This window comes from Callithrix jacchus, chromosome 5 (assembly GCF_049354715.1).
Source record: "Callithrix jacchus isolate 240 chromosome 5, calJac240_pri, whole genome shotgun sequence".
NCBI lineage: Eukaryota > Metazoa > Chordata > Mammalia > Primates > Cebidae > Callithrix > Callithrix jacchus.
Genome location: NC_133506.1, coordinates 56,747,230 through 56,760,385, shown reverse-complemented (window position 1 = coordinate 56,760,385; position 13,156 = coordinate 56,747,230). Strand labels below are relative to the sequence as shown.

Below are 13,156 nucleotides of genomic sequence, written 5' to 3'. Positions count from 1 at the left end.
CAGAATTGTGGGTGTAAAGTGGTATCTCACTGCGATTTTAATTTTCATTTGCCTAAAGACTAATGATGTTGAGCATCTTTTCATGTGCTTGATGTAATCTGGTATATCTTCTTTGGAGAAATGTCTATTCAAGTCCTCTGTTATTTTTTTGTGTGTTTTGTTGTTGACTTGTAATAGTTCTTTATGTATTATGGATACTAGACCCTTGTCAGATACGTGATTTGCAAGATATATAATATGCAAATATTTTCTCCCATTCTGTGTGTTGTCTTTTTATTTTCTTGACAGTGCCCTCTGGAGCACAAAGTTTTAATTCTGATGAAGCCCAGTTTACCTATTTTGTTTCTTTTGTTGCTCATGCTTTTATTTTTTAATTGACAAATATAATTGTTCATATTCATGTGGTACATAGTGATGCATCTGTATAATGAATAGCCATCAGATCAGGGTAATTAGTATATCCATCATCTGAAACACTTACTATTTCTTTGTGTTGAGAACAGTAGATATTCTCCTTCTAGCTACTTGAAATTATGTAACATATTATTGTTTGCTTTAGTCATCCTGCAATGATATAGACACTGGAACTTATTCCTCCTATCTAGCTGTAATTTTGTATTTATAAGGAAAGATTTGTTTTTCATGCTTACAAAATACATATATACTTTTAATGTTTGAAACTTTTATGTTAGGTTTTGGGGTACATGTAAAGGTTTGTTACATAGGTATAGTATGTGTCACGGGGGTTTGGTATATACCAGCAGTGTAAACACAGTCCCTTTTCTCTGCAACCTCGCCAGCATCTGTTCTTTTTTGACTTTTTAAGTAATAGCCATTCTGACTGTTGTGAGATGATTTCTCATTGCGGTTTTGATTTGCATTTCTCTAATAATTAGTGACAGTGAATTTTTTATATGCTTGTTGGGTGCGTCTACATCTTCTTTTGAAAAGTGTCTGTTCATGTCCTTTGTCCACTTCTTAATCATGTCATATTAAAGATATTATTGCCGAATCCAAGGTCATGGAGGTCTAAAACTCTTAGAAGGAAACATAGTTTTAGGTCCTATATTTAGGTCTTTGATCTATTTTGAGTCAATTTTGGTATATGCTGTGAGGTAGGGGTCCAACTCTATTCATTTGCACATGGATATTCAGTTTTCCCAGTACCATTTTTTGCAGATGTGCAAAGTGCTTTTGCAACAATATCTATTTGTCACTTCCATTAAACAGCCACATTATGGGTGGAAGATTTGAAATAAAATGACTGGACCTAATTTCCAACTCACCTAAGACACTGCATCACCGCAAGTGCTATCTGAGTATGAACCTCCTTCTGTCCACACATTTTATTAGTATTGATTATTCCTTTGCATCGTCATGAAAATCAACCCCAACCTCATTTCTCACGTGCATACGCATCCTTTAATTTAAAAAAGATAACTTTACAATGGTCGGATTTTCTATTGGGGTGGTGTCAATGATGATGGAGAGCAGGAAGAAAATTTTTGTATGGTGATTCTCTAAATCAAGTCTGCAAAACAGAAACACATTACAGAACAGCTGACCGGTTCTGTTCCACATGACTTCCAAGAAGTAGGTTTTAAATTCTGTCAGTCCACACAAGCTTCATTGCTTAGATGCAAAATCAACCATGTGAATTCATCGATAATGTTTGCTCTGTTATATACTTTTTAATCCCATTCATTTGGGGCATTGTTGTTAGGGAGGGCATCATGGCTGTTAGCGGAGAGTATTCACTCTGATTAAATACAGAACACCCACACTATCAGGTGATGGTTAAGAACTCCAGCTCCAAACTCATGACCAAACCTGCTTCTATAATTTACAGCATGTATAACTTTGTGTTCTTTTAGTTTGGTAACGTCTTTGAGCTTCACATGGTATGTCTTTAACACCTCCCTCCTGGGGGCACAGTGAGGAAAACCTGAGGATGGGTAGTGGGCATCCTCATGCCTGAGCTTCAGGAGAGCTCAGCACACAAGCAGGTCATCACTGAACAGCAGCAGCGGCGGCAGCAGCAGCGGTTTCATTTGCAGCTGCTGCATGAGAAATGGGCTATGAGGGTGGATATGAGCGCGTTTTCAGAAGAAACATTCTTACCGAGCCTAAGAATACACCTAAGTTCATTCAACAATCTGTATCTCTCAGAGTTGGGAATCATTTTTCTGGAGAATTAAGCATAGCAGTAAATGTCTTTCTAAGTATCATTAAAACCCATCAGCAGGAGATCTGAGAGTCTTATCATTAGATGTGTCCTATCTTCCTAATTTTGAAATAGAAGATAAACTAAAAAGGAAAAGAAAGGTCAATTATCCACAAATTAAAATTTCTACAATTAGAAATAATAACTTAAATAGAAGATAAACATACTGGAAGGCATTAGGAATTCATGTGAAAGGCAATAAGTTAGTATCAAGTATACCTGCTTGGCAAACTACTGAGACTAACATCAAATATCTACTTACTTAACAAACGACTGAGACCAGCACCAAGGCTTCGACACCCCGAGACGATAGTGCATAGTAGATATGTAATACACGTTCTTTAAAGTGGGGTTTCCAAATGAAATACAGGAAGCCCAGTTAAATTTGAATTTCAAAAAACAATAAATACTATTTTAGTATATTGCACGGGACATACTTATACAAAAAATTATTTGTTGTTTATCTGAGATTCCAACTGAACCCAGTGCCTGGTATTTTTATTTGCTAAATCTGGCAACTCTACTGTAAATAAATGAGTCAATGGCAATTAAGGGAAATGGCCGAGAATTATAAAGGGACCATTCCTGTGCTGTCATGATGTTGGTAACAATGAAAAAACGTTCACCCTTTTAAAATAGAGTAAAATAGCAACAAGAAACTGTATTAAACTCTATTAAATTAACATATTTTTAAAACTATAATAGTTAATACTATTGGGATTATCCTGTGCTATAATCATAAATTGCTGGTAGCAGTAGAAATTGGTACAGGCCCTTGCAAGAATAATTTGACCACACATAAAAATAACCATAAAAATACAAACAACCTCAGACACAATGATTTGGCTCCCAGGAATCCATCCAAAAGAAGCAGCTGCCTAAACTAACAGTGATTAGAAGCCACCCACAAGCTGGCCCTCCTGCGGATCCTCTCCCAGGCCAGCCTGCCGCCGGGAGCCGTCCAGTTTGCCTGGAGCCTTCCTTCCCCGGGTGTGGCTTCCTTGCTCACCTCCTCATCTTGGCCCACATCACCTTCTCCGGGAGGCCCACCAGGCTGCACACTTCGAACCCACAGACTCCTCTCCCCGCCTCCACACACCCACCTTCCTCGTCCATGGGTTGACTTTTCCAGGTAACCTCTCACCTTGGAACATATAATAAAGTTTACTCATTATTCATTTTTTATCCTCATCCCCAGTGAAAACCTTTATATCTCAGCATCTTTATCTCTTTAATTCAAAGTAGGTGCTCCTACTTCAAGCATTTAAAAAAAATGAATGAATAGATGAATGAACCCAAAGGTTCGGCAATAGCAGAATATTGGACAAAATGGCGGCCTGGCCCCTTAATGGTTTGCACTTGTTAAAATGTAGGCAAATGGAGGCAAGAGATGGAGGTGACCAAAGTCAGGCGAGAAAACAGAACACAGAAGCCTGTCCAAGCCAGGAGCGCGACTCAGTAAAATTATTCATCCTTACAGATTAGGACCGAGAGAACACCCAAAGATGATAGTCGCGGTGAAAGTATCAGTGGCCAGACAAGCAGGACTTGTTCTTGTTGTCATAATTTTCTTTGAATTATCAATTTAAAACCAGGCAAAGGCATGAAAAAGGACCATTTCGAGTAAATAAAAACAAGGGACAGATGAGGCCACTGCACCCGAGGGAAGCAGCCGGGCAGGGTGACTGTCAACAGCAGCAGCTCCGAGGGGCTTCCCTTCGGCCACCGAAGACACCTGAACAGACCCTCCTCATCTCAACTGCCGCTGCACACTGGGATCTCAATCGCCTGGAGACCCAGCTGAAGTCTGGCTCCAGCCCATGTTTGATTTCAGCTTTTTTCCATTTCCAGCCTCACTGCTGCAACTCCGCTCTCTCACTTACAAAGTGCAAGCATTTTATTCTTCATAAGTATTTCACTGTTGGGATTCTTCGAGCATGAAAGGTGTTACAGGAAGCCAAATTGCCTTCTTCCCGTCTTATAAAATGTCCTCTGATTCCTCATCATGCCACTTTGAAGGAAGCACAATGAACATATTCAAGCCCTCTCCACGTGGACTCTCTCGTAAATATATTGTAAACGTCTTGCTTTGTGGGAAAGAGTTGACAGCTATCTTATGGTGAAAGTACCTCGGAGGTATTCATGCTGATTGAATATCCCCTAAGTCAGATTTTAAGGAGCAGATCCTTTCAAAGGAGAGAGAAGCATCAGAACCTTTTGTGAAAAGCACCCATGTAATAGCTGCTCTACTTATTATGGGCATTTAACTATTGCATTTAAGAATTATGCACTGCTTAGTTTTCATTTGAATTCTGCCTTCCTGATTCCTTTGACTGTGGAAAAGGAAGAGTGGAAGAGGGAGAAACGACTTAATCTCTCATTATACTGAAGCTTTTGCAGCAAACACTCATCAGCTTCATACAACACCCTCCCAAGCAACAATAAAAGGCTGGCATTGCAAGAGCTCCCGGGAAAGCAGCTAATAAAAACCCAATCCCCCTGTCACCCGAGTTCTGAGAGAAGTCTTTAGTGACATGGGGACAGTTCATTAATTTGCCATCCCTGGAACAAGCTTGGAATCAAGTTCTGATTTTTTACAAGTGGATTCAAAGAAGTCAGCAAGAGAAAGCTGCCTTTGAAATTCCTTTTCATCCAGGCAGCCCTGAATCGCACCTTTGATGAGCCTGTAGGACGGTGTGAATAACAGAATTCAGTGGGAGCGCCAGCACTGTGCGCTTTGCAGAGGGCTCTGCTATTGGGCAGAAATGTCTAACTAGTAACAAAAGAGGCTGTTGGTTCTTTCATAGAGTGGGTGATGAAACCTCGAAGGTGCCCACGCAGGGCTCTCAGGCAGGGCAAAACTCTAGAAGAGGAAAGAGCCGTGTGTGGGTCCCCTCGGCGGCCTCCTTGTCAGCAAATCAGAGGCCATCTTACAAGCTCGTTGTTATTTTTCTGAGCCCAGCAGCCCCTGGCATTTTCCATAATGCCGATGATGCAGTAAGTTATGCCTATTTTTTAATTTCATTGGGAGGGGGCACAGCATTGAAGAGAGAATTCGAATAAACCCTGCAGCTCACTTTAGGTTTAATCTGCACCTTTATGGTGAACAAGCAAGCTTCAAGTGTTAGCTGTTAGGTCAGCCATTGCTGGATTTCTGACAATCAGTAGGTTAAGGAATCCCTGAATTAACACATGTGATTATCCAAACTGTGTATAGTAAGCCTTGCTCAATTGTGTACTCCAAGAGGGGCTACAGGAGAGTTACCAAGTTCAACTCTCAACTGAAGTTACAGAGAGAGGAAGGAAAGTGGGGGGTGGGTGAGGGGAGACAGAGAGAGAGTGGGGGGAGAGAGAGAGGGAAAGAGGGAGGGAGAGAGAGAAGGAGAGAGAGGGAAAGGGAGGGAAGGAGAGAGGGGGAGGGAGAGATGGAAGGCGAGAGAGGGAAGGGGAGGGAAGGAGAGAGGGAAAGCCAGAGGGAGAGGGAAAGCCAGAGAGAGAGAGAGAGAGAGAGAGAGAGAGAGAGAGAGAGAGCGAGAATTGGTCTAAAGAATTGAAATAAAGAAGCTAGAAGAAAAACCTAGATGCCATTCACCGGTGAAGGTGACTGTTGCTGGTCCCTTGCATCCCTGTGTCATGGTCCTTAAGCACCTGAAGTCTCCTGCAGGGCAATGCTGCCATTCCTGATAAGCTTGGAGGACTGGCCAGGCTGCATCACCACGCCAGGACCCGGGAGGGCCTTGTGCATTTGCAAGCTGACCAGCATCCTGCCGTGCCTGCTCCAAATTAGCATGGCATATCTTTGGAAACAGAAGCTTTAGAATAGGCACTGAGTCCAGATGTTGAGAAGCATCGGACCTGGTCCCTCTCACAATGCTTACCCAGGCATTTGCACTTAGGTTCACCACTGTGTGTCATGCAGGATACCTTGGTGAGACGATTTAATTAGCTGCTGGCTGCCCAGAGTGTGCCAGGAAGCCCTGAGCACAAGGAGAAGAATTAGCAGGGGTCGTCACTGACCTTAGCCTTCACCAGGCACTTGAGGAACAGAATGACCTGTGTGGAACAAACTCCAAGGAACGTCACGAGAAAGTTGATGGACACCTACTAAGCGGTGCCATTCAGAGGAACAATGTTTAACCTGAGAAAGAGTGACCTCGAGGAGGCTCTGAAATGACACCTGCTGGTCTGGGGTGCAGGAGAGCCAACTGGCAGGTCCTGCGGGGGAAGGAGCTGGAAACACAGCTCACAGATGCTTCGAAAGTGGAGGGAGGTTTGGCTTACATGCTGGAAGATTCGTCAGTGGGGCGGGCGTCCACTGCAGCTTAGTTATAACACCCGTCAGTTTCTCTGGGCTCCTTCCCATGCTGGATTCTGATGGCTGCTGCTGGCAACCCAGCCACTTTCTCGTTGAGAGCAAGGAGATGGCATGAGCGAGACTCTTGAATCACAGGCCTGAGATTCTCCCTGCTTCAGCCAGCTCAGGTCACGGGTGGGGTCCCCAGGTGGCCTGGTCTTCCTGGAACAATGCCAGTCGTCCTGATGAATTACTCATCGAGCCCGTCTCACTGGCCAAGTCTCCAGGCTGTGTGTCCCAACCCTGCGCGGAACACATGGCCGGCCGATGACTTGAGGCTGATGGTTTGGGACAGGTGTGGCCATTCCTTAAGACTTGGGGTCTGTCCTATTCACGTCACAGGTATTGAGCTTCTCAGCATGTTGGGAGCGGGAGGAAAGGAAAGCAGCCGAGTTAGCCGCATCAGCTCAGAGGAAAACTGTATGGCCCCTGCCTTCACACCCCAGATTCGACAACGAGCCCCGCAGGGCCAGTCTTCTCATCTCCTCTTCTCCGCTAGCCTGCCTTCCCTTGATTTTTTTTTTTTTTTTTTTTTGAGACAGAGTCTTGCTCTTCTTGCCCAGGTTGCAGTGCTATGGTGCGATATTGGCTCATCTCAACCTCCACCCCCTGGATTCAAGCAATTCTGTCTCAGCCTCTTGAGTAGCTGGGATTACAGGTGTCCACCACCACGCCCAGCTAATTATTTTGTATGTATATTTTCAGTAGAGACGGGATCACTCCCAATCTCAGGTGATCTGTCCGCCTTGGCCTCCCAAAGTGCTGAGATTACAGGCATGAGCCACCGCACCCAGCCCCCTTGATTATTTTAAAGCAGATCTCAAAAATTCTGTTGTGTTTTGACTTTTGGAAACACCCACATGTCAGCCCCCGAGAAACAGCAGATCTTATTTTCTAGTTGGCCTGCCTGCTTTAGAATTCAACCTGCTAAATATTACAGTTCAAAACTTACATTTAAGCTAATTAATAGGCGCTGGTTTGTTTTCTCCTCAGGCAATCTGATTAGCTGCTCTGTGGAATAAGACGTCCATGTCCAGAAGCACGTGTCTTCTGTAGCATTCGTCCATGTAGTCACGTCTCCTTGAATGAGTCAGCTATTTCTTCCTGAACATGGCAGCAGTTTGTACGTCCAGGTGGCACAGTGTCCCTGCTTGCGTCTTACATCTCCTGACCCGGGTTGAAAGGTTGAGGTGAGTCAATGTGGGACAAGTTGCCAAGAAGTCAGGCAGAGGTTTGGTGGGGGCTCAGGACCTGAGATACTTCCCCAGCTGGGGACAGTGAACACAGGAGCCTCCCTGCCTCTGTGAATGAACCATGCTGCTCAGACCAAAGCTGCTCCAGCCTCAGAGGGAGGGATGGAGCCAGCTTGATCTGGACACTGCCAGGAGGGGCGAGGCGCCTAGGGCTGGCAGTGGCGGCTGCTGAGTGCAGATAATCAACAGAGCCTCCTCTTGCTCCTTCAGCGATTCTCTCTCCTGTCACTAAGCCGTGGGAGGTGCGTACCCTGGAATTACTGCCATGTCAAGCCCACTACTGCTAAGCTCCTCAGCAATGCGGAGCTCAGAGCTAATCTCTGACCCATGTGTAGTGCACAGTGTGGTCCCTGGGGTTCCCGTCTGATGTCCTGGCCTGACTCTCCTCACCCGAGGTGTGCAGGGCTGTGATACCCATGTCTGGAGTTGCTTTGGGGAAGCTCCTCTTGCTTGGAATGAGGAGGGGATTGTCCTGGTGGTCGTGTTTCAGTCTGGGTGAATTCTTTTTTTTTTTTTTTCTGTACTGTTGATGGGGAACTCCGTGGCACTCGGCCACTTACGCAGTGATTTGGGCCCCAGTTGACCCACGTTCGACTCTCGGATGCCTCTGCCTGCTTCTGATATTGGAGGCTGGCAGCGTGCTCCCCTCGGCTTTATTCAGCACGGCTTTATTCAGCATGGCTGTAAAAGAACTATGACATTCTCATGAAACACAAAAACAAAAACGAAAGAATACCCCGGAGCTATTTGAGTGGAAACCTGTAGCCCTGGGAAAGAAAGCAGCAGCGGAGAGAGAATGTGGGGCTGGGTTCCTGCCCCACCCAGCGCTTCGTCCACACATTCACCTGCCCTCCCAACCCAGAGGGAGCCCGGAGGCAAAGCAATGGATCCTTCTGCTGCAGCGAATCCTTTCCAACCTTCAATATATCACCCTGGATGTTTGGCCAAAAAGGCTGAGCATCTTCCCAGGTCACCAGTCGCAAAACTATGGATCTGACCTGATTTGGAGTTCTTTTTATCCCCACAGTAGAGCTGCTCCTGGGTTCCACTTGGGAGGATGCAGTGGGTGACAGAGGCTGTCTTGTGTTGGGGGCATCTTCATCCACTTGGAGGGGGGCCACATCCCAGGTCTCCTCAGTTCCTTGCAGGAGCCCACAGAAGAGGGAGAGTTGCGCTCTCTTCTGACTCTCTATGAGGAACCTGAGTCCTGGCAAGGTGAGATACCTCAAGAAGACCACATGGTTAATCTGGGCTCCCCTGGTGTGAGGTCCCCCAACACATGTCACTGCCCTGTGCCTCTGTGTAGGCCTGAGCTCATGAAAAGTTACTTAGAGTCACTCCACATGGGCTGATTCCTGAAGGAGTCGATTAAGAATTACTTTCAAGTGTGTTTTCTCCTTGCCTTCAAAATAGACAGCTTTATAGTGCCCTGATCTTCTTTCAAAAAGATTTGGTCAGAATCTGTGCTCATTCCAAAGCAATTTCAAAAGCAGCTGTTTATTAAAATGCCAGCAGCAGTGATTAATTTCAGATGCCCTGCAGTGCATCTGTTTGCTGCTGACGACGTCACCCGGCTCAAGCTGGTGTCTGGGGTGGTAGTGCTGCCTGGACTCCCTCTGTGTGCTTGTCCCATAAGACACATTTATTTCATTCAAGAGAGACCTATCGGTGAGTCCCATATCCAAATAACATTTGTGCCCTTTGACATCTTCACAGACAACTGGCACTTCTTAAAAAAAAAAAGCCAAAGGAATCTGGAGGTTAACAGTTTGCATTAGAATCTCTAAAGAGGACATCTGTTCCCTGAAATTCTGGATGTGATGATTGATTCATGATGCCCTAAATCACATCTGCATGGGGCAGGGGACAGGTGGACTGTGAACGCTTGCAGAGAAACATCCATCACCCACCAAATACCAACCCAGGTTTACATAGCATCTGACTGCGAATCTCCTTGTGACAGGAGGTGGGATGGGGCTGAGCCAGCCCATTCACATCTCCTTGTGCTGCAGCAGGACATAGGGGAGGATGGACCCCCGGACTAAGTCTTCCTGCACCCTGCGGTGTTGGAAACAGTACTTGGCAGAGTTATGCATGTGGCCAGCCTATGGATTGATACATTCAAATGATCAAATTGAGGTTCCGAATATGGAATCTCAACAGGTCGACAGAAAGCAGGAGCTCCTTGGAGCAGGCTGCTGTGGTTCCAGAGGTCTGTGGCTGAGTAGGGAGATCAGCTCTGGATCCAAACAGATGGGTTGGCAAAACTAATCCGTGGTCAATCAGTTCACAAAATAAATGCTTTGCTACAGGACCAAGTCCCTGAAATCGAACATAATTCAATTCACTGAAATCAATTTGCAAGTTTATCAATTGGGTGAATTAGCTATGTGTTAAAATGTGTTTCTGTTAACTCAGTAAAATGCCTAGCAATTTCAGTTGCGGGAACTGGTTTTAACAGCCTTTGAGGATATTTTCAAGTGTTTTGAAAGAACAAAAACGTCTTGCATACTTTCAGTTTTAGGCATGTGCCTCTTATGCATGTAAACATGCCCCTCCTGATGCATTTTCCTTTTAAATGTTGCAGGTTTGGAAGCACATGCATATTTCATTGGATTCTCCTAAGAATCAAATGGGAGAGTGTAAAGGGCCAGCACATAATGAGGACTCCACCAAGGTCCACGCACTCCTTCCCTCAGCTGTGCCCTCGGCAATTCTATCCGAGGCCTTCCTGCTTCATTGCTAAATGTGGGAAGCAGAAAGTCCTTTTTAAAGTTTGCTTTCTTGTTAAGGAATAAGTGTGCTAATAACTTTGTTAAGCCCTATCCTCTGTAGCTGTTAGATATGCTGTGCTTACAGGCACGTAGTACATTCTGTGTCCTTGTACTTTAACCAAGATGTCTGTGCTGGACATGCTCACAGGCATGGCCCAGCTCTCCATTGCTTTTACCTGTTTAGAAAAGTTTTAAGTTGTTAGCCAATCGGGTTTTAGTTTAGATTGTGAGGTCTGGCTCTAGCCAATGGAGATCAGATGCAGCAGTAAGGATGACCCCAAATGCGTAAGGGATAAAGTTGTGTGTTTTCCTTTGTTCTTTGTACTCTCTTGGCAAGATGGCTACCGAGGGTCCCCTTCCTGCATTCCAGGAAGTAAAAATTGAGTTGCTGAAAGATCCATTGTCTCAGTGCTAATTCTTCTTTGCAGCACCGAGCATCTATTTCAAACATCTATTTCCAAGATTGCTGTGAATTTTCCATGCCACCTTTCATAGGGCATCCCAAGCCCTCCATCCATCAGTGGAGAAATCACGACATGCTGTCTTTAAAATAAGGATGGCTCTAGGTATGCTGCAGGGCCGTTGTATGGTCCAGAGAACAGACCAGCTTTTGATCACCTTGGCTTCCAAGGTCAGTGCACACCTATGGGAGGGCTGGGGAAACTGCAGCCCTGCTCCTGGAATGACGGACCAGACCATGCTGATGCTGGGTCTCAGAAATGTGGCCCATGCCGGTGTCAGCTGCCTGCAGGGAGGACTGAATCCTGCCTTCTGCAGCTCACCAGGGGATGTGCTGTGCACTTTTGGCTGCTAAACATATTCTGCTTCACGTCCTGATCCTTCTCATCATCTCTTTCCTCCCATACATTTTGAGCATACCTTTGTGCTTTTCTTCCTTGACATGGCTTCCCTGCTTGGTGTCCTCCCTTGCCCTGTGTCAGTGTGGAACTTGTGTGGGCCAGCTGAGCTGTGTGCATTCTCCATACCCACACTGCTGAGAATTTCTGGAGAATCCCCCCACCCCCGTGTGGATTAGTATCACTATATGTTCCTGGCTTCCCTGGGCCCTCAGCGATGCCTGCAGTGTTTCTAAGATTCCTGCAGGGAACAACCTTTCCCTTTGCCCCAGCGACCTTCAAACCCGCTTGATCTCTGCAATTTGTGTGCCTTTAAATGTGAGAGAGAAAGCTAGGAACCAACAAAGGCAACCCCATCAAGGGCACTGAAGAGACAGCAGGGAAGAAATCCGGACAAGAAAAGACCATTCCCTGTCCTCCTGCAGCGTTTCCTCTAGTGGAAGGAGACAGGGAATAAATAAAGAGGGAAAATGTGGCATATATACACCACGGAATGCTGTTCGGCCATGAAAAGGAAGGAAAGAATGTCTTTTGCAGCAACTTGGATGGAGCTGGAGACCGTTATGCTAAGTGAGGTAACTCGGGAATGGAAAACCAAATGTCTCACTTTTTAGTGGGAGCTAAAGCTGTGAGGACACAATGAGAATGGTACAATGGACTCTGGGCACTCGGGGAAATGGGGGAGTGGGCTGAGGGATAAAAGACTCCACACTGAGTACAGCATATACTGCTCAGGTGACAGGGGCACCAAAATCTTAGGAATCACCACTAAAGAACTTATCCAAGTAACCAAAAAACCACCTGCACCCCAAAAACTATTGAAATTAAAAAAATTATAAAAAGAGGTAAATGACATTGTATGTAAATGGAAAAGTGTTGTGGAGAAGACTAAGATGTGAGATGGGAGGCAGGGAGCCCGGCTGGGTTTAATTTTAAGGAAGGTGCATCAGAAAGGCAGCAGTAGCTGGGGGTGGTGACACACCCTGTAGTCACTGCTACTTGGAGGCTGAGGTGGGAGGATCGACTGAGCCTACAAGGTTGAGGCTGCAGTGAGCTCTGATAATGTCACTGTACTCCAGCCTGGGTGACAGAGTGAGCCCTTGTCTTTAAAAAAATGCATCGCAGGTCAGGCAGGGTGGCTCACACTTGTAATCCCAGCACTTTGGAAGGCTAAGGTGGGCGGATCACCTGAGGTCAGGAGTTAGAGACCAGCCTGACCAACATGGAGAAACCCCATGTCTACTAAAAATAAGAAATAAGCCAGGCGTGGTGGCGCATGCCTGTAATCCCAGCTACTTGGGAGGCTGAGGCAAAAGAATCACTTGAACTCAGGAGCTGGGGGTTGCAGTGAGCGGAGAGCACACTGTTGCACTCCAGCCAAGGCAACAAGAGTGAAACTCCATCTCAAAAAAAAAAAAAAAGACATCACAGAGAAGGGGACATTGGAGCCCAACCTGAGAAAGAAGGAGTGGGGTTAGATGTATGGATATTCCACCCACCCTGGAGATAAAGACCAGCAGCCTTAACACTGTCAGAAAGTCCAGGTGGCATGGCATCTGCTAGCCCCACCCCTGCCATGCATCCCCGGACCTGCCCTGGCTCCTGCCCTCCAGTCCCACTTGCCATTCTGCAGACCTGTCGTGCCCCCTCACAGGATGCAGCTTTCCTATCTCTGACTCTTCCTCCATGCCAAG

At 45.9% G+C, this 13,156-nt stretch overlaps 1 long non-coding RNA gene across 1 annotated transcript; it reads left to right on the top strand.

Annotated features, from left to right (window-relative positions):
• Nucleotides 1–5,072: 5,072 nt before the first annotated feature.
• LOC118153644 (uncharacterized) lies at nucleotides 5,073–12,277 on the top strand. Its single transcript, XR_004743022.3, has 3 exons — nucleotides 5,073–5,221; nucleotides 7,572–7,768; nucleotides 10,419–12,277. It is a non-coding gene; the product is annotated as an uncharacterized LOC118153644 (long non-coding RNA).
• Nucleotides 12,278–13,156: the final 879 nt, after the last annotated feature.